Source organism: Dama dama, chromosome 21, assembly GCF_033118175.1.
Source record: "Dama dama isolate Ldn47 chromosome 21, ASM3311817v1, whole genome shotgun sequence".
Taxonomy (NCBI): Eukaryota; Metazoa; Chordata; class Mammalia; order Artiodactyla; family Cervidae; genus Dama; species Dama dama.
The window spans coordinates 77,619,539-77,642,980 of NC_083701.1; the positions used below are offsets into that span (position 1 = coordinate 77,619,539).

The window sequence follows — 23,442 nt, forward strand, 5'->3', positions numbered from 1 at the left end:
TGGGTCTCACTGGACTAAAATCCAGGTGTTTGCAATGCTCTGTTCCTTTCTGTTATGGTATGAATGCTGGTGGCCTCCCAAAATTCATATGCTGAAATTCTAATGCCTGGTGTGATACAATTAATAAGTGCAACTTTGGGATCTCCTTTGGTCATGAAGCTGAAGCGCTCATGAATAGGACCAGTGCTCTTATAAAGCAGATCTCAAAGAGCTCTCCATAGCCTTCCGCCATGTGAGAATATAACATGACGTCTGCGACCTGGAACAGGGCCCGCAAACCAATCATGCTGGCACTCTGATCTTGGATTTCCAGTCTCCAGAACTGCAAGAAATACATTTCTGTCATCTATAAGCCCTGTAGTCTGTGGTTCTGTTAGAGCAGCCTAAATGGACCAAGACACTTTCTGCAGCCTGAAGCGTTCAGGCTTTTTGGCGTTCACAGACACTAAGAAAGCAAGCAAGGGATCTGTCTGCGTGCACTTCCCGATTCCTGCAGCACGCCTGCATTCCTCAGCTCAGGGCTCCCTTCTTCCATCTTCCACGCCACAATTTTATACTTCTCTGAGCCTTCCTCATCATGACAGCTGGATCTTGAACCCCTTTTAAAGATTTATGTGATGAGGATGGAGGCACCCAGATAAGCCAAGATAATTTCGCCCCTCCCATCCCAAGGTCCTTAACTTGAATCACATCTGAAAAGTGTCATTTTCCTAGTATAACACAGTTACAGGTCCCAGGGACTAGGGTGTGGACATATTCAGGGAAGCCATTCTTCTGTCTTCGCACTTCTCTTTCCGAGTCTCAATTCCCTCACCTGTATAACAGGAGAGATAATGGTTCCTACTTTACAGGATTATAAGGATAAAATGTGTTTATACACATGAAGCAGTTGGCCCAGCATCTGGCATATAATTGTGGCCTTAAAACTGTTAGCTACTCTCATAAATAATAACCTATACCTGCCCTGCCCATCCACTTTTAACAAAATTCACTTTCCACCACCACAAAATAGTCAGGGCCATTAATTTTGAACCCTTCTTTATCACAGATTATTTCTGTTTCTCAGAGAACAAAATTTTCTGTTTCCACTGGTTAATCTTAACATTTCAAAAACACTTGTCTCCTTTCAAATAAACAGGAGAGGTAGTACCAAGAGTTATACTTGTACACATGAAATTTTCAAACTGCCACTCACTAATGTGTCTTAGACTCCTTAAAAACTTCTCCTATGACTCTCCATGGATACTTTTCAATCTAAATAAACCCCACACTAATATTCATCATAAAGAGTCATGTCTCTTTCCCCCAGGCCCAGAGCTGAAAGTGGTGAGGCAGCTAGCCAATCACCTAACTGTTTTCAGAGGGCCTGGTGCCACAGTGTAACCAGATTGTCAAGGTTCACCTAGAGGATTACCTGCTAAATCACAAGTTTAAAGAAAACAATTTGCAGTTACCCAAGAGGAAACAACACACTTACTTATCTCCAGACTCTTCACACAGACTGTATTAAATTTTCCATAACCAAATTTACTGCAGAACTGAGAACAAGCATGCAATATTTGTGCTGAAAGTTTTTGATATTTGAAACTGCCTTTTATAAAGAAGCTTAAAACGTAGTGCAATTCCTCATCTCTTTGGCAAAACTCATTTTTTTTCCATTTTGGAAAACTTGCTTGGCCATCTAAATCCTCCAGAATACAAAGTAAAAATCAGTTCAAACCACAGGACATAAATTAAACTAGATAATGGTTTCCACTGTTAAGATTTTTAAACACTATATTTGATGTCACTGAATTGTTCAAGAATTCTTTTAGCACCAATTTTTGTACATTTTTAAACCAATAAAATGCAAATACTCAAACAAATGAAGGGAAAAAGGAACAAAAGATGACATCAAAATACTCTTTTAACAACTACTAATTATATATTAAAATATAGCAATTGATAAGCCAAATGCTAATGAACTCTTAGAAAACTGTTAAGCATTTTTCCAACACAAAGTAGTCGTTGCATTAGGTGTACAATATAGGAATTTAGAAAACATGTAGAATTCAGCCAGATAGATTTGTTGTAGTCAACATTCACAGACGCTAAAAAAGAAAGCATGTTTTGTTTGAAAAGGGCACCTCAATTCCCATCCCTGCCATCAAGTGAAAGGGAAAATATATGAGGATATCAACTGTGAAATGTCAGCATACTAAGTAGGGTATACAGCTTGTGTTTCTTGATATGAAAGGCAAAGATATCAGTGAATGTGGTTTGAAAGTCCACCTGCCACAGAGCTAGACTGTATTTTCCATGTTCTATAAAGCCGCTCAGGGGACATGCAGAATGCAGAAGCACCATCTCCAAACATCGCCCCATCACCACCCACAGCTGTTCATGGGAGTGCCGGAGAGAATGCGGTGTGCTACAGAAAATAAATTTAGAAATAAAAAGAGCTTCCGAATTTAAACAAGAAAACGAAAGAACTGAAGCAAATGATATGGTTACCTTATCCCATGAGACAAGCATGCATGAATGAATGAATATTATAAGATTTTTTACTAAGCCTAAACACAACCACAAACTATAAAAAGAGTCTAGCTCTTTTGTTGTCACTATCAAAGGGGGGAAAATGAGCTAGTCCAAAGCAACAGTGCAAAAGGCAGATAATGAAAGCTCGAAATGGAAATGGTGATAAACTATGTGTGCAAGTCCTGTAGATTAGATGAATATTTATTACAGTTCCATTTCAGATTCCACTAAAAGCACATACCATCTTAAAGAATAATTTTAAAAGCCCTCGTATTTTCATTTCAAAAGAAAAAGGAATGTAATCTACATGGATGCATCTGAATTCATAAATGGCAATAAGTCATAATATCTTTACATGTTTCTCAAACCAAGAACACCCTAATCACCTCCCAGATTTAACAAGATGACATCAAAACTATAAACAGGATCATTTCCCACACAACGATATCACAGACACCTCTGAGGGGAGAGCAGAACATTACACAGTGTAAAGTGCACATGGAAAGGGTAAGTGCAACCAGACCACCCAGGCTTTATGAGTGAACATCATAAGATCAGTAACGTGTGAAATTTAGCCCAAATCCTGCTGACCAGGCCAGGTATTTTTGCTTTTCTTACAATGGTAAGTCGGCTGGAAACTTTTAAAAGATAGGATACTGTTGTTTGAGATGGATTTTGCTTTGAAAATATGGTTTGATAGATCACACTACAAAATATAGCTTGATAGACCGCTCCCAAAGGAAATGGGCTCCCAAGTGGAAGAAGGGCGCTCAGGAAGACACGCTTTCAGCACCAGCTTGGCCAAGAATAAGACTGTGGGAAATACACTGAGGTTCAATTTGATGGTTCTCTTAAGCAAAACGAAAATCCAAACAAACAAACAAAATCCTCTTTCATACCAGTGGCAAGATAGTGGCACTTGTTTTTGTAAAATCAATGAAGCGATGGCGTGTACCACAGCCTATATCTCATTAATCTGTCTTGTTTGGTTGCTCAGTCGTGTCTGACTCTCTGTGACCCCCCTGGACTGTGACCCACCAGGCTCCTCTGTGCATGGGATTGCCCAGGCAAGAATACCGGAGTGGGTTGCCATGTACTTCTCCAGTGCTTCTTCCCAACCCAGGATCTGAACCAGCATCTCCCACATTGGTAGGCGGATCCTTACCACGGGGACACCAGGGAAGCTCAGCTAGGACAATGATAACTGGGAGTCAGATTTATAGTCCACAAAGTATACTCACTGGTCTGACACAGTTTAAGAAATATATCTAGTTAATGAGATCCAAAACTTTTATTTGCTTCCCCTCAATCATCTGGATAATTTGTCTAAAACACTGCTCTCTTCTACTGTATCTTTTTAAATAATTCGGGCTGAATAAATTTTACTCATTTTTCAGTTGTACCTACTCCCCCATTTCATGTCAATCTGCCATCCTATTTTTCAGAACAGAAAAATCAGAAACACACTCCATATTTTACTAATATAAACCGATGGCAGAAAAACATCAGAAGCCAAAATATTCTTATTTTTTCCCTTTTCTTCCCCTTAACCAGCTTAGAAAAGGAAACAAAAAAGAAAAACAAGAGTCTGTCTTGCTTGAGCTTTTAATTAGCTCATCTCCCAAAAGAGGTAAGGCAGTGCTGTCAATTGATGTTCTGGTTTCAAATAATTACCTGAAATGAGAGTCTGGGGCTGGAGTAACTATTGCCTCATCAGCATTCATCACTATTTCCCTAGCATAAAGTGAAAGAAAAATAGTATTAAAAGAAAAAGAGAAGACAAAATTACAAACAGTGTACACAATTTTAAAAATATATCTTGGCATTGACTATCTTTTCCCCAGACACTGTTTCACTGCACACAGTTTGATGGTCAATAAGAGCCACACTCTTGAACCATACCTATCTAGGACAAGTTCCATGTTTCTACTTTCTGTGCAGAGATTCTTACACTTTAGGGGGCCCCAGAACCATCTGGGGAGCTTATTAAAAGCTCAGATTCCCAGGACTCAAAAGATTCTGAAGCAGCACGTATAGTCTGGGGCCTGTGAAATCCAAACACCCCAGGTTGATTCTCATTCCGCACACGCCTGGTTCACACATGGAGAAATACTTCCCTAGGGATCGGGCACTACATCTTCTGCATATCAGAAGAAAGATTTCCTGAATAAACCCCACACCCTGATAAGATGAAAACCCAGCCACGATTCTGTCTCACTGCCCACTTATGAATAAAGCTAGCGCACCTACCCTAAGCTGGAGCTTCTGGTGCCGGGCCCTTAGTACCCCCAGAAGGAATTCCTTTTATTTGAAGCAGGTCTTTGTTCTAACCTTTGGAATCATATTTTATAACAAATGTTTTCCTCCATCAAGGCCTCAGTCTGACAACGTAGGCAGCGTAGGCAGTCCCCCCTGGAGGACTGGCAGGGCCACAAACCCAGTGAAACCTCTCCTGGAGGTCACATGGGACCATTCTTTCCTACAGAGAGATGCAGAGGTGTAGGCTGTTAAGAGATTTGGGCAAAGTGTTAGTCGCTGAGTCGTGTACGATTTTTTGAGACCCCATGGACTTCAGCCCGCCAAGCTCCTCTGTCCGAGGGATTCTCCAGGCAGGAACGCTGGAGTGGTTGCCGTCTCCTTCTCCAGGGGATCTTCCCCACCCGGGGTCGAACCTGCCTCTCCTGCATTGGAGAGCGGGCTCATTACTGCTGGCGCCACCTGGGGGTAAAGCTGACGGGAACAGAGAAAGAAAATACCAAAGGAGAGTATCTTTTCTAAAGATGGAGGACGCCCACGAGAAAACAAATTCAAACGATGCGGAATTTAAAGTGAGAAGGCAAGATCTCTCTCCTCAGATCCAACCTTCCAGCTCTGTCCTCCGAAAACAGACACTTCAACGTCTTTATTTTTAGTTATTTTACTGGTCACCATCACCACAATATATCTCCATGTCTCTCTTTATTTATAAAGGCCAGGCAGCTTCCCCGTTTCCTCATCGTGAGAGATGAGGGATTTGGGCACCCAGCTCTCCTCCTCTCTCTCCTCTGCCTATTATTTATTACTCATTCGAGATATCCCCAGTGTTTGCCTCCATAATTTTAAATTATGTTATTAAATTGCTAGCTCTGAATTAATTATCTCAGGCAGTATCTAAAGATGCTTTGAAAAAATGAGGAAATTAGCCCATATCCTTCCTAAAGGTAAAATGTTCAAAACTTTTTCTTAATCACTACCTTACATGTTAGGTGACTAACCTGAGGCAAATCCATTGAAATCCTTCTCTCTTCTCTTCCTAGGCAGCAGTGTGTCAGACAGGTATACTGTGGAGAATTGTTATAGAGCTTCTAAAACCCTATATTTGACATAAATATGAACTGATCTGACTGTTCTCATACATTATCATTCCAATAGACATCATTATCTTCTTGTCACTTTGATATGATACATGATTTTTTACTCACACTACATGACTCTCACATGTTAATAGAAAGTTCATGCTCCATCTTAAGGCTTCCCAGGTATCATGCTTTATTTCAGCCCCATAGAAGCCCTTCTTATTTGACAGGGTCCTTGATTTCTAGTCAAACTTCATCAGTATCATCCAAAAATAATAAAATGTGTATTGCAGAAGAAAAGAAAGTTACCAACTAACACCCTAAAACAAAGACAAGCTATCTGTTCTGAAAGAACGATTGCTTTCAAACAACCTCATTGGCTTAGTTTTGCTAGAGAATAAATAATAGAAATTGCTCAAAAGCTAACATATAATGAAGCAAATGGCAGAGTCATAGTGAGTACTTAACAAATCCCAACTATTAAAGGCATGGCCTTGCTGGAACATGCCTACTGAACCAAAATGGCAGACTCACCTATCAGTCACTCGTTCTTATGCCCGATGGGAAGGTGGCTTCTTTCATTGTTGCTTTGAGCAACAATACAGACATTGAATCAAAAGAAAGAGAAATAAACACTACAATTACAAATCAAAGGACACCTTTTACAAGAATTCTATGTCATATCCAACTAGAGACACAAGTGCTGTTTTTTTGTTTTAACCACACTTGCACCACACAGAGCATTTTTTCAGTATCATCACGAGGCTAATCTATGTCATCAAGCTTGGATTTTCCTGGAATCAGTTCATTTTCCCGGTAGGAAGTTACTGTCTCTTGGAAAACACACAGCATTAGCCAATTGTACAGTGCCTTTTAAACATTTATCACAAGCCTTTGTGGAAAAGTGTAAACCTTTAGGCAAGTTTATAAAGTCATCATTAGGGTATCCATACTGATCACAAATAAATACGTTCCACAAGAGTAAGTTATTCAATGCCAAAATGATTATTAGGAAATTAATAAGATATATTATATCATACTATCATAACATAAAGCTTTAAATAGACATGTCTGTTATCTAAAGAAAAAAATTAACCAACAGAATGCTCAAACAGTGTGAAATAAAAATATATCCAGTGAGGCTGACTTCAAATATTTCATAAGCATCTATTCAATGGACAAGATGCAGAGATGAAAAGCCACATTAGCAAATAAACGACAGCCAAAACGTGTGGGGTGGAAAAGTCTAAAAGGTACAATATGTGTTTTATTTTAAAAAATCACAATTAGATTCAAAATATTTTACAGTGCAAAAAATAATAATTTTAATATACATATTAGATAGCCTATCATGTATACCATTTAATGGTATATCAGGCAGAAATGAGTTTAAAACACTTTATAAATTGTTGGCTCTGTAGGCAGAAAACAGGATTATAGTACTTGAAATTTTGGAAGTTAAATATGAGTTATGTTGAAAGCGAAAACCCATTTTAAAAAAGCTTAATCTACAAGCTGATGATCTGAGACTAGTTACTATGTGAAGAAGAACTGGGCTTCCCAGGTGGCTCAGTGGTAAAGAATCCATCTGCCAACGCAGGATTTGCAGGTTCAGTCCCTGGGCTGGGAAGATCCCCCGGGGAAGGGAATGGTAACCCACTCCAGGATTCTTGCCTGGAGAATCCCATGGAGAGAGTCATGTGACGCGTCCATGTGTGCGAAGTCCCTTCAGTCATGTCCAGCTCTTTGCGACCCCATGGACTGTATCTGCCAGGCTCCTCTGTCCATGGGATTCTGCAGGCAAGAAAACTGGAGTGGGTTACCATGCCCTCCTCTGGGGGATCTTCCTGACCCAGGGATTGAACAAGCCTCTCTTACATCTCCGGCATTGGCAAGTAGGTTCTTTACCACTAGGGCACCTGGGAAGCCCAGATTATGCGATGGAAGCTTTGTGTTGGGTTTGAGATTTTCCCAAGAGGAAGAAAAATAATGGTTAGCAAAACCCTAATTCTAACTAAATCTTTCTACTCTCTATTCATGAATCAGAATTCTACCCCTAGAATTTATTTCAGTAGAAAATATTTCCCTGCTCTAGAGACTATTTAATATAATGCTTTTGTTATTATTCATTGGTACCAAATGGTAAATAATTCCACAGTTTCATATGTAGCATCAAAAGTACCAAGAAATCACAACTCATGAATATAAATGATTATGGTCGATTCAGTATTTCATAAGAACAATCATTATGTATGTGAAAGTGCAGTGGACCCTCTTTACTATAGAATTTATACTAGCGCCTGGTGAACAGCAATTTTTAGATATTAATGCTTTTAGTTTCAGCAATTTTCTCTGCATTCTCTATATATTACAAATACTTGGTAACTGTAGCTACTATTTACTGTGCAACGTAACCCTAAATGTTAGGCCAGAGTTATAACGTAGTGGTCACAACAAATATGTTCAAGTGAAAGTTTACTAAGGGTTACCTATGATTGTTTCATGTGACTTCAAATTAAGCTCCCATAGAGGTAAATCTAATTGCTAGTACAATTCAGATTCGATTTTTATTATTTTCATTATTTTGTTACAAAGATCAGGAAACAAAAGCTAGACCAAAGAATAGAAGGAGAAAAGCAGAATTATCACAATGGTGAAGGTACTGAACTGAATTTTTCCAGTACGGCTCTGAAGTTTCAACATATACTTTCCAAAGCCAGTGTAAGAAGAAAACCAAGGATTAGATTAGTGTTATAATTTGACAAAATTCTGTTCTTTGAGCCTCTGATACTTCTCTACCTTTGTGAATTCTATTCCCCCTTTGAGCCACAGCCAAAGTGCATCCAATCTTTCATGGATCAAATGCCCAACTTCTTCCATTAAGCCCTTTTTGATTATTTAAACCAATATGAATGTATTTCAACTTTTAATATTTAGAGTTTAAATAAACCAATTTAGCATAGAATTAGGTAGACTATTTTTAGAGTAAGTTTTAGGTACACAGCAAAATCGACCAGAAGGTACAAAGGCTTCCTACATATACCTGCTTTTGAACACAGATAGCCTCCCTCTTTATCAACACCCCCATCAGAGTGGTACATTTGTTACAACCAACGCATCATTACCCATTGCCCGTCATCTGTGTTAGGCTTCCCACTTGGTGGTGTTCATTCTGTGAGTTGGGACACATTTATAATGGCATGTGTCCACTATGATAGTATCATATTTGGTAATTTCACTGCCAGTTTATCCTTTCCTTCTTCCTCAGCCCAACAACCACTGGTATTCTCTTTTATTGTTTCTATAGTTTTGCCTTCTCCCAACTGTCATATAGTCAAACAGTATGCAGGCATTTTTATATTAGCTTCTCTCACTTAGTAATATGTATTTAAGATTCCTCCATGTCTTTTCCTGGCTTGATGGCTGATTTCTTTTTAGCACCGAGTAATAACCCCGTGTCTACATTTACCCCAGTTTATCCATTCACCTACTGAAAGGCCTCTCGGTTGTTTCCAAGTTTTGACAATTATGAATAAAGTGCCTGTAAACACAGGTGTGGAGGGTTTTGTGTAGATGTAAGTTTTCAGCTCCTTTGGATAAATACCCAGGAATGTGACTGCTGGATCATACGGTAAGAGTAGGCGTGGTTTTGCAAGAAACCACCAAACTACGTTCCAAAGGGACTGTACCATTTTGTATTCCTAGTAGCAATAAACGAGTTTCTCTTGCCCCATATCCTACCAGCATTTGGTGTTGTCAGTATTCTGGATTTTTAGCTACTCGGATAGGTGTGAAGTGAGTGGTATCTCTCGCTTTAATCTACAGTTCCCTGATAACATTTGATGTGAACTATCTGTATATCTTCTCTGGTGAGGGATCTGTTAAGACCTTTGACCCGTGTTTTTTAAGTTGTTTATTCTTGTTGTTGAGTTTTAAGAGTTCTTTGTGTATCTGTATCAGCGTTATCAGGCCTCTTCAAATCGTCCCTATGACTTGTCTTTTCATTCTCTTGATGTTGTTTTTCACACAGAAATTTTTTAAATTAATGAAGTCCAACTTATCAATTCTTTCATTTTGAATCACACCCTTTGTGTTGTATCTGAAAAGTCACTGACAAATCCAAGGCCATCTAGGTTTTATCCTATTTTACTTTTAGGAATCTTATAGTTTTGCATTTGACATTTAGGTCTATGATCTACTTTGAATTAATTTTTGAGAAGCGTACAAGGTCTTTGTCTAGATTCAGTTTTTATTTGCAAGTGGCTGTCCAGTTGCTCCAGTAGCAAATGTTGAAGACTACCTTTTCACCATTGTGTTACCTCCGCTTCTTTGTCACACATTTGTGGAGGTCCAGCTCTGAGCTCTCTACCACGTTCCATTGATCCATTTGTTTATGCTTTTCTACTGTCGTTTTATAGTATGTCTTGAAGTGGGGTAGCATCAATCTTCCCCTCATGCTGTTTTTTTAGATTCTTTTTCTTTTTTCATAATCATAATTAATAATAACTTATTATTATTTCCAGCTTTGATTCATGCTATATGCCAAAGAAGATGCTTGGCTAATGTAAATCTAGTGGATTCACCTAGAATCTAGAAAAAAGTCAAGTTTCCTGGTTAAATGGGAAAAGGGGACAAAATATAAGCCAAGAGGTACTGTGTAACCCTGCTGATGAGAAGTACTTGAATGTCCATGTTGCATGTCCTTGCAGTTAAGGGAAACTAATTTGTATAATGCACATTTTCTTGGCCCTGTGAGCTAATTAGTTGGTCAATGTGAATACAATAGCTGATACGCTCTGCTCAGCCCCCCTCACTTCCTCTTTAGATGGAGTGTCCCTGCAGAGGTCACAGACTTGCCTCTCTTCCAGGTGGTACATTTCACCTGGGTAGGGCTCCTGCGTGGGCCACAACCCGGAGTAGAACCAGACTTTAGAACAAGGAATCTGCACAATCGAGACTGCTGACTGCAAGTCTATTTGGGTAGCGGATATCAATCTACTTGCTCTGCCTACTCTCTGTTAGTGATAAACATTATTTTTGCCTCTATACTTCTTTTGAGTTTTTCTCTCAACATCTTTTCAGATGTTGAGAAAGGATGCTTTTAGTTGGAGCTCTCTTGAGAGACCCACAAACCCATTTTTGTAAAATTCTGAATGTATGTTTACTTAAAAATCTAAAAAGCAATTATATCACAGTGAGAGAATTATAGACAATTCAGTTTTGCATCTTTGCATATTCTAAACTTTTATGAATATATATTGTAATTGGGGAAAAAAAGGTTAAACATATATATTTTTCAATAAAATGTTTATCTCCTCCTTGGGAAAAAATAATTGGTCGTTCATAGTCCTTACATAAGGTGTTGCCTGAAAATGCTCACTATTCTTATTTTAGGCATTAAACAGTATTTCAGTAATGAGTCCCCCAATGGATTGCACAGTCAGGAGAAGCTTGCAGGAATTCTCCTGCCTCCTATATTATTAAGAACCTTCTCTAATCAGCTAACAGACTCTTGCAGTAATCAAAGAACACTGCCTCCCTTTAGCAGTTACAGATCTACATGACTTTTCACAAACACATCACCGCATTGCCTTCCCATGGGAGACACAGCATCCCTTTAGTCCAGTGGAAGCCATAGTGCGCTTTAATGGTGACATTTTCCTCCAAATATCACTCACTTTCATAGAAGCCAGCAGCTTCAAAGTGCCGGAGGCAGCAGGCTTGGAATCAGGAGACATTTATTCCCTTCTCCATTACTCTATTTCTGCTCACTTAGCCTGGCTTCATTTTGATCACCCAAAAAATAGAAAAATAACGCTTGTTTGTTTCTTAACAGTAATAGGAGGAAAAGAAATGGGAGTCCATAGAGAAAGGCTACAATCTGAGACTCCTACAAATAAAGAAAACTACACACACGTGAACATTCAGAATCGTTATTATGTGATTAATTTTAGCAGTTCCTCCATTTAGGTTATGTAATAATTTTTTAACTCAAGATGAACTTAAATCTGAGACATTTTTCTCCAAAGATCACTAACTTTAAGCCAGGAGCTTCACAGTGCTAGAGGCTGGATGGGTACCAAGATGGCAGAGAAGCAAGCCCTTTGTCTCCAAGAGGAAAGCTGGCATTCTCCAGCTCGACATCACCCTTGAGAGCTTCTTCCCCCAATCAAGAAATGAAAAATCACTTGTATGTGGCCAGTTAACCAAATAATAGTGGAAGAATGCCAGTTCTGGGAAAAGACGTTTTGATAGATGTGAAAGGAATGAAGTCAGATTCCTGCTTTATTAAACAACAACGGATCAGTGTTCTACCCACAAGAGGAAGCTTACAAAGGAACAGAACAGTTGTGCCAGGGAGCTGAAACCCACAAGCATCTACAGCAGTTTGAAAAGGACAGAAGCATAAAGTACATAAAGCATAAACAGCACAAAAACAAGTGACATCTGATAAAACACAAGAGACTCAGTAGAAAGGCACTACAGCTTGAAGACAGAACGGAGCAAATTAGACTCAAGTAAAAAGCTTGTTTTTGTGAATCTGAACACACTGGCCAGACCAGGGAGACAGAAAATAACCTTTGCAACTTATCAGGGCCATAGACGTCAAATAACTGGGAAAGGCCATCTTAAATAGTTGTTTTTTTTTTTTTTTTTGGCAAGTGTTTTGCTTATTTTTTTAATAATTTAATTAATGAGCTTGATTTCAGTGTCCTTTAAAAAAAAAAAAGTAGGCAAAAGAAATAAGGCAGTGTTGACAAACATAGCATTAGAAGATCCTTAAATGTTCTGCAATAGTTAAGCTTGCAGCTTAGAACTAAACCCAGCTATGATCTTAGGGTGACAGCTGCAACAAATGTGGAGAGTTAAAAGTATCATTAGAAATCGGGGAGATGGGTTTTGAGGGTTTGTGTTCCCTTTTTGAAGTGATCATTTTGCCTGATTACCTCAGAGGCTTAAAGGAGATCAAAAGCTCCAGATGCTGTAATCTACTTTGTTGGAAAGAACTTCTAACTGAATCAGACATGGATAGAATACAATTACGTAAAAAGTAATAAAGTCTCGGATCAAGATTTGGAGCAGCAGTGTTTGGACTGCTCTAATTTCCTTACTGTTTCTTTTACAAAAGACATTGGTCGTTAGAAACATGCATTGTTTCCAAAATGCCAATAATTCCTGTTTAAGATGGGAGAAAAGACGATTAGGGAAAAAATTCTTGGGGACTTTTTCTATATTTATGTTTTTGCTATGAAAATTATAGTCATATAAGACAGTGGGGATGGCATGGATATACAGTCATAATGAAAAGGGATAAACATGGCTTCATATTTGAATTTATGACAAAGCATTTGGACAGATCTGGCAAAGCCCAACTCCCAACAAAACCAGATGGAGCCGCATATCACAGAGAGAAGCTCACAGGAGCTTTCCTCTAGAATGCAAAAACAAATTCCCACTTCTGAACAATTTTTAAACAGTGTGTCTATATATTTGTTCTTCATATCTTGGCCAATCCTCTCCAGATAAACTCTGTACTCAAATTTTGAGAAACGGAAAATGATAAAGCAGTTGAGATGTTTACTTTCAACTCAGTATTGACAGTTAGTCAGGCAAAAAATATTTCTTAACATGCACAGGCTCATAACACTATCGTGGGCACTTGGAGGTACATATTAAAGAAAAAGCATTGTTTTTGAACCAAAGAAAATGAATGGTGATGTTATCGATGATACGGGACACACAAGTTCAGAAATTCATTAGAGGAAGAAGCCAAATGCAAGAGATGCAAGAAGGCATTTCTGACAAGAATCTGATCATTTTTCTTTTCACTTTTGCTGTGGAAGGGCTCCCGCGGTGAGGATCGCCAGCCTCTGCTTGCTACACACTGCCACCTCCAGGCCATCCCGCGACTGCCGGAGAGGAACTTGCCTCCTTTCTCAGGACTGAAAGTAAACGTCCTAATTAATTTCATCATGCCCCTATTTCTCATGCAGCATTAAAGTTAACTATGCAAATGCACACTGGATCTTGTGTCTATAATCATAAAATAGAAGTGCTGCCTAGGGTTTGAGACTGGTTTAGGAAAACTGAAAAAGTCCCTTCCTGCATATAACATTTCATAGCATGGCACGTTTTCGTTCCTGTTCCATTTCATTTCAGGAAGCAGATTATCAGGACTAGGTGGTCAAAAAATTCTGAGTAAGGATCCCAGTTCTGCTAATTGAGATAAATCTAATATGCAAATGCAGCATTTAATGGAGGCTTTAGATGACAGTGCTAGCTGGCAGCAAGAGTATTTTTACCTAAAGGTTTAACTATCTGTGATGCAAGTAGCCACTGCTTCTCAAGGAAAACATCACCAATGTTTACATTTAAAAGATTTAGATTTTTTAGATCATCTTTTTATGAACATAGAAAAAGGAAGTTAAAAGTAGAAAGACTTTAAGTGACACACTTTTAAAAATAAACAAACTCAAGGATTAGTATCCACTGAATATAAATAAAATGACCAAAATATCATGGTTATTAGGAGGAAACCATTATGAATTTAAAGAACAATTTGGTTCTTTCACTTAGAAACAAGAACATTATGACATTTTCCCTTTGGAAAGAATTATCAAGTTACTTGCTTGAAAAAAAAAAATTGATCAAATCAGACCAGAAAAGCAGCTTCCATGGCAACCAATGCATTAGAAGATCATAGATGTTCTATATCCTCATTTAGCATCTTGATTGATATAAATTCAGAGAGATTTAGTAAGCGCTACATGAACTGAAAGCTAAATTTGATCATATTGATTGGTGAAACCTACAATAAAATTAGTGGTGAAAAAAATCAACAGATTCCCAAAGATGGATTGTGATTTTTGTTAAATGCTTTAAACTCTCCCTTAACGTGAATTAATCAGAAACAGTCTTACACTTTAAAAATCTTTCTTTTTGTTCCACTGCAAATGTTTGACTGAAAATTTCTATATATACATCACATTTCTGTTATTCAATTCACATCTTAAATGCACTGGAGAAGCTCCCTGTTTATAGGAATCATGCAGTGGCATCATTTTATAAAACAAAATCTTTATGTAGTACAAATAGCAACAATATTCTCTCCTCCGTGTATTTGTTAAATAATGATCTCCAGATATTGAATTTTCTTAAGGTAACACAGCCATAATTTGCAGATAACAAAATACCAGGAGACACTTTGAGAAATTACTCCTTGAGAGTTCAAAATTCAAAGATACCACACTGCAAAAAAGAATTTGTACAAGCTGATTATCTCATATTTTCCTATATTATAAATAATAAGCATTTGTGTATTAATCTGGTCTACTGACAGACAACCAGTGGATAAAGAATCCTCCTGCCAATGCAGGAAACACAGAAGACGCAGCTTCCATCCCTGGCTCAGCAAGATCCCCGGGAGGAGGAAAACGGCAACCCACTCCAGTATTCTTGCCTGAAAACCCCACGGGCAGGAGGGTCGCAAGACTCGGACACAACTGAGCGACTCTCACACACACACACACTGACAGGCAATAAGGATCCTGCAATTCAGATTCCCAGGTTGAGTTTGCATGCTGAGTTGCTTCAGCCGTGTCCAACTCTTTGTGACCGCATGTAGCCCCCCAGGCTGCTCTGTCCATGGATTCTCCAGGCCAGAATACTGGAGTGGGTTGCCATTTCCATCCCCACAGGTTGATTTTGGCATAGCAAAAGCTCAGTGACCTGGCTATACTATGCAGTCCAACACCAGAGGGAGGAAAATAATATATCAGTTCTTTCTTAGTTAATAAGCTTTATTGTAGCTAAATTTAGTTTCCTTTTCTTTCAACGCTAATTGAAACCTGCAATATGTTGCATCATTCTGGATTGGTGTGTGTGCGTATATAGTATACATATATATAGTGCGGCTTGCCTGTAACATCTAACAACTGACCACGTGAAAGATGCGCCACCCCCTCACAAAGGAATAAAAGATCTCATTTAAAACTTTTAGATGATAGTCTATTTTGGGGGGAGAAATTCTGTCCATATAATTTCAAGATCTGAGTTGACATTATGCATTTAGTAGTGATACAACATAGAACAAAAATATTAATCTTGATTCCTTACTCTTATACAGTACTTCTGTCTGAACTTAAAGGCTTTTAAATTCGCTGTCTTATTTCTCAAAATGAGGATGGTATTTTACTCCAAATTATTTTAAATATTTGAAAATTATTTAAGACTCTGAAAGCCAACAATCACTTTTGTCTGAAATACTAACTTCCCCAGAAGAAATACACTATGATTCTATTTGCCAAATAATTAGGGGAAAGGGTTTGGTTCTATTTTGAATTAATTAGAGAATTACTTCCATTTTGCCATCTAGGTTCCTATTTGTAAGAAAAGCCTGATCACCGGTGTGACTGTATTAATAATTTTAATACTTATGTTGCAGGAGGGGGAAATACACACTCAATATAGAAACATCTGATAATGACAGTGTCTGTGACAGGCCCTTTGAAATTTAATAAGGCATGTATATAACACATCGGTTTTGACTAGATCACAACACTGTACAGATCATCTCACTGGTTTTCACAACACGCTTGACAGACAGGATATCCACCCTGAAGCTAGTGGGTCAGGGACATGAATGGCGACCCACGTTTAAGTCTGTAACTACCTGTAACTACTCTGAGCCCCTTGAGGGCGAGCAGAACGTCTTATCATCGCATCTGCCCTGCTGAATGAACACTCCGCTGCGCACAAGCTGAAAGCTGAAACGAATTCATGACTGTGCCTCCACATGCCTTTATCGCCACAGATCACTAGCTCAGCCCACTGAATCATACGCCGCTGTGACGTATCTCCCGTAGCTAAATTAAGCACGGCAGAGACTCCGCCTGCAGTGCAGCAGACCCCAGCTCAATTCCTGGGCCAGGAAGTTCCCCTGGAGAAGGAACAGGCTACCCACGCCAGGACTCTTGGGCTTCCCTGGTGCTCAGACGGTGAAGAGTCTGCCTGCCGTGCGGGAGACCTGGGTTCAATTTCTGAATTGGAGGAGCCGCTGGGGGAGAGCATGACAAGTGACTCCAGTATTTCTGCCCAGAGGTTCCCCACGGACAGAGGAGCCTGGTGGGCCACAGACCGCGGGGCTGCAGAGAGTTGGACATGACTGAGCGACTAAGCGCAGCCCAAAGGCCACACATAGAAGAGGAGTCCTCCGTGCGGCTATTCTCTAGATGAGACAAGAGCAATCCTTCTGGTTTTTCTTTGAAAACTGGAAAATGAAATAACTTGGAAACTATGGTGCATAAGTTTAGACCATCATCTAACAGACATGATCCAGCTAACTGGAGGATGCTTATACAGTAATAATTTATCTAAGGTTAACCATAGGTCTTAGTCCACTACCATTACTTAATGAATGTCCATGGGGATTACTGGTTTCTTCGGAAGAAACCTAGAAGCTTCCATCTGAGGGCTTGGATGGGAAACGGAAAGACACGGAAGCAGCAGGTCTCCAGGACGCCCCGGTGGACGGCCCCCTGTCTCCCACCCGCTGTGGTCTTCACCGCCGTCCTGAATCTCAGGCCCTGGTCCTGACAAGGATGCTCTGGAGACCCACGGAACATGGCGGAAATGATGGTACCTTTCTTCTGAGACGACGTTATAGATAACGGCTGCTTCCATCTTATGCTCTCCTTCTCTCCGTGTGCGTCTTTCTCTTTAGTTGAAGTCTCCAACTAAACGCCTGCAAGGAACCGAGGCTTCCCAGTAACCACATGAGTGAGCTTTAGAGTAATCCCGGGTCCCGAGTAGAGACTTGGGGTAACAGCGACCAGCCTACAGGGTGGCTGCAAACCCTTGAGAGACTCAGATGCATAATCTCAACTGAGTTGCTCCCAAATTTCTGACCCTCAGAAACTGTGAGATAATAAAGGCTCATTCTTTTAAGCTGCTATGTTTTGGACTAATTTGTTTCACAGAAATAGATAACTAATACTGAGAATTTGTAGATATATCTAAGGATTTTATGTTTTTGCAGGTTGAAAGTACGAGTGTAGAATTAAAAGTTTTTTAAAATACAAAAAGTGAACATCTAACTACATAAGACATGATCAGGATTTGGTTTTTCTACACTAAAGTTTGCCTGCGTGCAAGGTTGCCTCAGTCATGTGTGATTCTTTGTGACCCCATGGACTGTAGCCCGCCAGGCTCCTCTGTCCATGGGATTCTCCAGGCAAGAAGACTGGAGTGGGTTGCCCTGCCCTCCTCCAGGGGATCTCCCTGACCCAGGAGATCAAACCTGGGTCTCCCGCATTGCAGGCAGATTCTTTACCGCTGAGCCATGGGGGAAGACCCAGATTAAATTTTATGACTCCTAAATCATGGACATTGGGAAAAGCTGGAAATCTAAAAAGGTTTGTAATGAACACTTTCTGCCATGATAAAGAAAACTTTTAAGACATGAGGGAGTGGATAATATTCCTGGATCAAAATACTGAACTAACAGCATGAGAAATAAACTCAACATAAAAAGAATAATGATCGAAGTGATGCTAAATAATTCACAGAGAAAGAGTTTTGTAATAAAACAAGGCCTTATGGGCTTAGGGTCTATATCTAGAGCAGATTGGAATATGAATGTCTCGTAAATTAAAGACATGAAGAAGGCTGAGTACCGAAGAATTGATGCTTTTGAACTGTGGTGTTGGAGAAGACTCTTGAGAGTCCCTTGGACTGCAAGGAGATCCAACCAGTCCATCCTAAAGAAAATCAAAATGCTGAATATTCACGGGAAGGACTGAGGCTGAAGCTGAAGTTCCAATCCTTTGGCCACCTGATGTGAAGAGCCAACTCACTGGAAAAGACCCTGATGCTGGGAAAGACTGAAGGCAGAAGAAGTGGACGACAGAGGACGAGATGGCTGGATGGCATCACCGACTCAACAGACATGAATTTGAGCAAGCTCCAGGAAACAGTGGAGGACAGAGGAGCCTTGTGTGCTGCAGTCAGTGGGGTTGCAAACAGTCAGACACGACATAGCAACTGAGCAACGGCAACAAAACAAATTAGACAAATAGTTTGGAAAATCACTTTTTAAAAGATTATATATTGATAAAATTGATCTTTTGACAGTCTTCCCTGAAATACCTGTAGGGAACAAAAGAATGATGCGTGACAACAGGCACAGCAAGAGAGTGGATGTAATACATCAAGTGTTGAAACTTGATCTTAGAACTTCTGATCGAAGGGTAGATGAAAGCTGGAAGAAATACTGTAACAAAGATTTCTACCTGGAGGCATGGATAGTGAGGCTACTGTTGCTGCTGGTAACGTGTTTAAATGTGTTTAACATGCAACAGAGAAGTAGGGTGAAAAGATCTGCTTGGTCTCCAAGATGCTTTGATTTCATGTACAAAAGCTGCAATCTCTATCTCCATAAAACATGATTTTCATTTTGGACTCTATATCAAAAATGTGCAATCCTTCAAGAATCACCACAATTTAGGCAGCACATTTATATAAGGAAAAAAATGGTCCCATGTTCAATACATTGAAGTGTGTTGTGCTTATGTGTTTCATAAAATAAAGCAACCTTTAGAAAACATATAGTTAATAGGCCCACATGAGGAGCCTTAAAAAGGTGAATTAACTTGAATATGGGGATTATTTGATTTCATATTTATAAATAAAATGGAAAGAAATTCCACTATCTAGAAAATCTATTCTTTTTTATGTAATGTTTCAGAAATTTCTTTCAAAAGATTTTTCTTTTGGACAAAGCATACTCTTTTCATTTTATCCTGTGATTCTTCATACTACCTGACTTGTAAGAAGGTGACTGATATTTCCTTTTGAGGTTAGTTCAAACATCCTCTCAAGGGATCAATAACACAAATTCTAAGAAATTTAGTACCCACCCCCTGCCATGTACTGCTAGGTTAGCCAGAGGACCTAAAATCTTCAAAACACATGAGTTATTTTTCTATTATCAAACACATTACTTTGAACAACAGTTTTTTAAAAAAGAGACATTAGCCCATTTACTTCTTACACAATATAACACGCTACAGAATAAATGAAAGGTTACTAAATATTCTAAATAATCCAATATAAAGCATAAAACTAATTAGTCTCTTCATTTTCAAATGGTTAAGCAATGGTATTTGTCAATTTGATCTTTAAGCTAATATTTTAAATAACTCTTCCATATCACCTGGGAAGCTCCTCAGGCAATACTTCATATCAGTGTTTTGAACAGGAATTTTTCTGTGTAGCCTCTCTCACCGTCACAAGAATCCTACATTTATTGTATTTATTGACTGCAGAGAGTCTGGAGAAACATTAAGAGGGCAAAACTGGGTGGTTTTTTTTTTTTTTTTAAGTACATTTAACAGGAAGCTTTTAAGATCAAACTTCACGTGGCTGCTTCCCGAATTAGCAGGGTTTGATTTCTGCAGTCCAGATTCTTGCCAAATAGCAGAATCACAAATACCAGCCATTTTTATCTAAGGCTCAATTGTGATCAACCATCTACACAGAAAATTGCCAAGGACTCCTCTAGATCACCATTTCTCAAACTGTGGTCTCTGGACCATGGGCATCAGAATCCACCAAGATGCCTTTTTTTTAATAACAGATTTCTGAGCCCCACCCTTGAGCTGCTGAGTCAGACTCTACCTAGGCAATCCTTAGACGATCTAAAACTTGAGAATCTACTTTAGATGTGTTTTGTTACATTTCGATCAAGCCAGACTACCAAAGAGCTACAGAAAGAAAAAGACACATAAACTCCTCAAATTATATTTATTTTACATATTTGTTAGTGGATATTGACTGCTATATCACACAGTTTCCTTTCTGTGGGAACACAGAAAGCATGGATTTCAGGGAAAAGTTTGGTTTTTCCTGGAAAAAAGCTTCACTTTTATTTATAATTCTTTCTTCTTTCTTTGTTCTGGTTACTAGATAGCTCAGCAACAAATTTGAGACCTACCTTTTGTAATATTACAATACATAATAAAATGTTTTGAACCTACGTCAACAATCTATGTGAATCTTCCACCTACCCATGCAGGCGATGCAAGACACGTGGGTTCGATCCCTGGTAGGAAAGACCCCCTAGAGGAGGAAATGGTAACCCATTCTAGAATTCTTGTCTGGAAAACCCCATGGATGGAGGAGCCTGGTAAGCTATAGTCCATGGGATTGCAGAGTCGGACACGTGACTGAGTGACCGTGTACACACACATGTAATAAAATGTTTTGAACATATTCAGTAGTTCATTTGATATCTTCAAAGATGCGTGGATAGTAAAATGACTTAGTTTGACAGAAAAATGATATAAATTGGTAGACAGGTCAATAAATCTCCTTATAATGCAATCTAAGATTACTTTCATTATTTTGATTGTGAGCTTGCACATTAACTCCATCCATTGAAATATATGCTTTATTATGTACGCTTTACACAAGTCTCCCCATCTTTTCCTTTAAATGTTAAAAATTATTTTATTTGGCTTCTCATTCTCCATATCCCAGACCTGGTGCAAAGGTACAACTGGGGACAAACTGGGGATGAGAAACGTAGAGAGGACCTGAGGGTGCCATCGGAGGTGAAGCAGTGTCCAGGAAGAGTGGAGAGGCGGACACCGGACCTATAACCCAGAGCTCTTTGCTGTCATAGTTAGCTGATAACCTATTCAATAATGTAGCCCATATTTCAACGACTTTTCCAAAAACGTGAGAAACTTGTCAATGGGCCAAGATCCATCTACACTAAATATACTGAATTTCTGCAACATTACTAGATTAGTCATTGAAAAGAAAAACATGTGTGGACTGGTATTAGCTGCTTGCCTTAGTATATCAACATGGGCTAATTCCCAGGGATCACTTTCCTTCATATCCTTCAGTAAGTGCTCAAACTAGTCTTCACAAGTCATCTGGGGTGATGAATTAGTCTGTGTTTGTTTTTTTTTTTTAATTTTCCACCTATCATGGACTGAAACGTTTGTAAAATTCAATAAGTGACTCACTAGAAAAATGAAATCACATGCAAAGACACAAAATGCAAGTGCATTTCTTAATATTTTTAAAATATCTTAAAATTATTATTGTTACATTTGATAGATGTAAAATTCTCTGACAACTGTCTACAAAAGTTTCTAAATGCTTACTCTCTATTTATATATTTTTAATTGGAGCAGTAACGTTATGCGGATAAGTACCTGTCTTTGGGCTACTGTTTCTGCAACTTTCCATAAACAACTCCAGTAATAACCCATCAGTTTATAGTTTATGAACCCAATTTCCTATAAATTTTTACAAAAGGGATTATGCTTGCCCCTCTCAATTTCTCTTAATCTTTTTCTCCTCCAAACAATTACAGTTGAAAATGAATTAGCAGTCCCCGAGACAAATCCTTTTAGTAGTACATGGTATAATTGAACCAAATCTAATTAGAATAGCTTTCTAGCTATTCTTTTCTCAATTTGGGCCCTAATTTGGGACATCACTTCCTTTTTCACCATTGTTGTTTTCTAGGGATTTCACTCACCAGCATCAGCTTCTTCTCCCTTCAGGGCACAAAGAGAACTGGATTTCTCAAGCTCTTGCCAGTTGGGCGGGACTATGACTGATCAGGCAACGGAGAGTGTCAAGACCCGAGCTAGTCTATTCCTGTTGCCTGGACCAAGTCACCAAAAACAAGCAAGCAAACAAACAGAGCAAATGAGCCACAAAACACGCCTACAACTCGGTCCTGGCAGGTTCCCCTGCAGCGTTTGGTGGAGCCTGCCCCACTGCCCGAGGCTCTGAAGGAGTGTGTAAAGCCAGACTCACTTCCCACTCGCACTGGAAAAAAATACAAGCAAGAACTGCACCTCCGTTGCGTTGTGTACCTGAGATTGTGGAATTAACTGTTACTATAACCTAACCTAGGCTATCCTAGTTAACAGTATTTTTAAAAATGGAAAATGAAGCAAGAAAAACAGACATCAAACCAATATTAAGAAATGGAATAACTGTAGTAAAATTTAAAAGAAAAATGAAATAAAGGGTGACATTTCCTTATATCAAGAGGACTTGACTTAGTCTAAGCTAGGCCAGGGGGTCCAGGAAGATCTCCCTGAAGACAGGAAACAGGTTGAGACACAAGCATGATGTGCAGTTATTTGGAAGAAGAGGGAAAACAAGTACTTCAGACAAAACAAACCATCTGTGAAGGTCTGGAAATTGGAAAATGTGATGGCTGCCATGTTAAAAAGAACCAAGCAACCCTTGGTGAGCTTGGTGAGTTTCGAGCCCATGAGATACCTACCTGACACAATTTTTTTGCCTCTTGTTCCTCGGTCATGCTACTAAACTCCTCTCTACAGTCTCAGTTCTCTGAGGACCCCTTATCAACGTTCTGGAGAACACACGTTCTTCTGCAGTAGTCTGGGTTCACACATTACTTGAAAAATCTCATGTTTTTTACATGCCTGACCCATACAAGTTCCTAGTAAATAGCTGATTACTGACTTAATGAATGAAGAAAAGGAATAACTGAAAAAAAATAGTGTGCACGGATCCACAACATCTGTCATCTGTT

At 39.1% G+C, this 23,442-nt stretch overlaps 1 long non-coding RNA gene across 2 annotated transcripts in view; it reads right to left on the reverse strand.

Moving 5' to 3' along the window:
- Positions 1 to 23,442, reverse strand: part of LOC133042848 (uncharacterized) — a 236,725-nt gene that overhangs the window by 85,868 nt on the left and 127,415 nt on the right. Inside the window, exon 3 of one of the 2 annotated variants that reach the window (XR_009689600.1) lies at positions 793 to 814. The exons of the other annotated variant lie outside the window; for it this stretch is intronic. This is a non-coding gene — a long non-coding RNA (uncharacterized LOC133042848). Of the gene's footprint in view, positions 1 to 792; positions 815 to 23,442 lie in introns of those variants that run through there. 2 annotated transcript variants of the gene reach the window in all.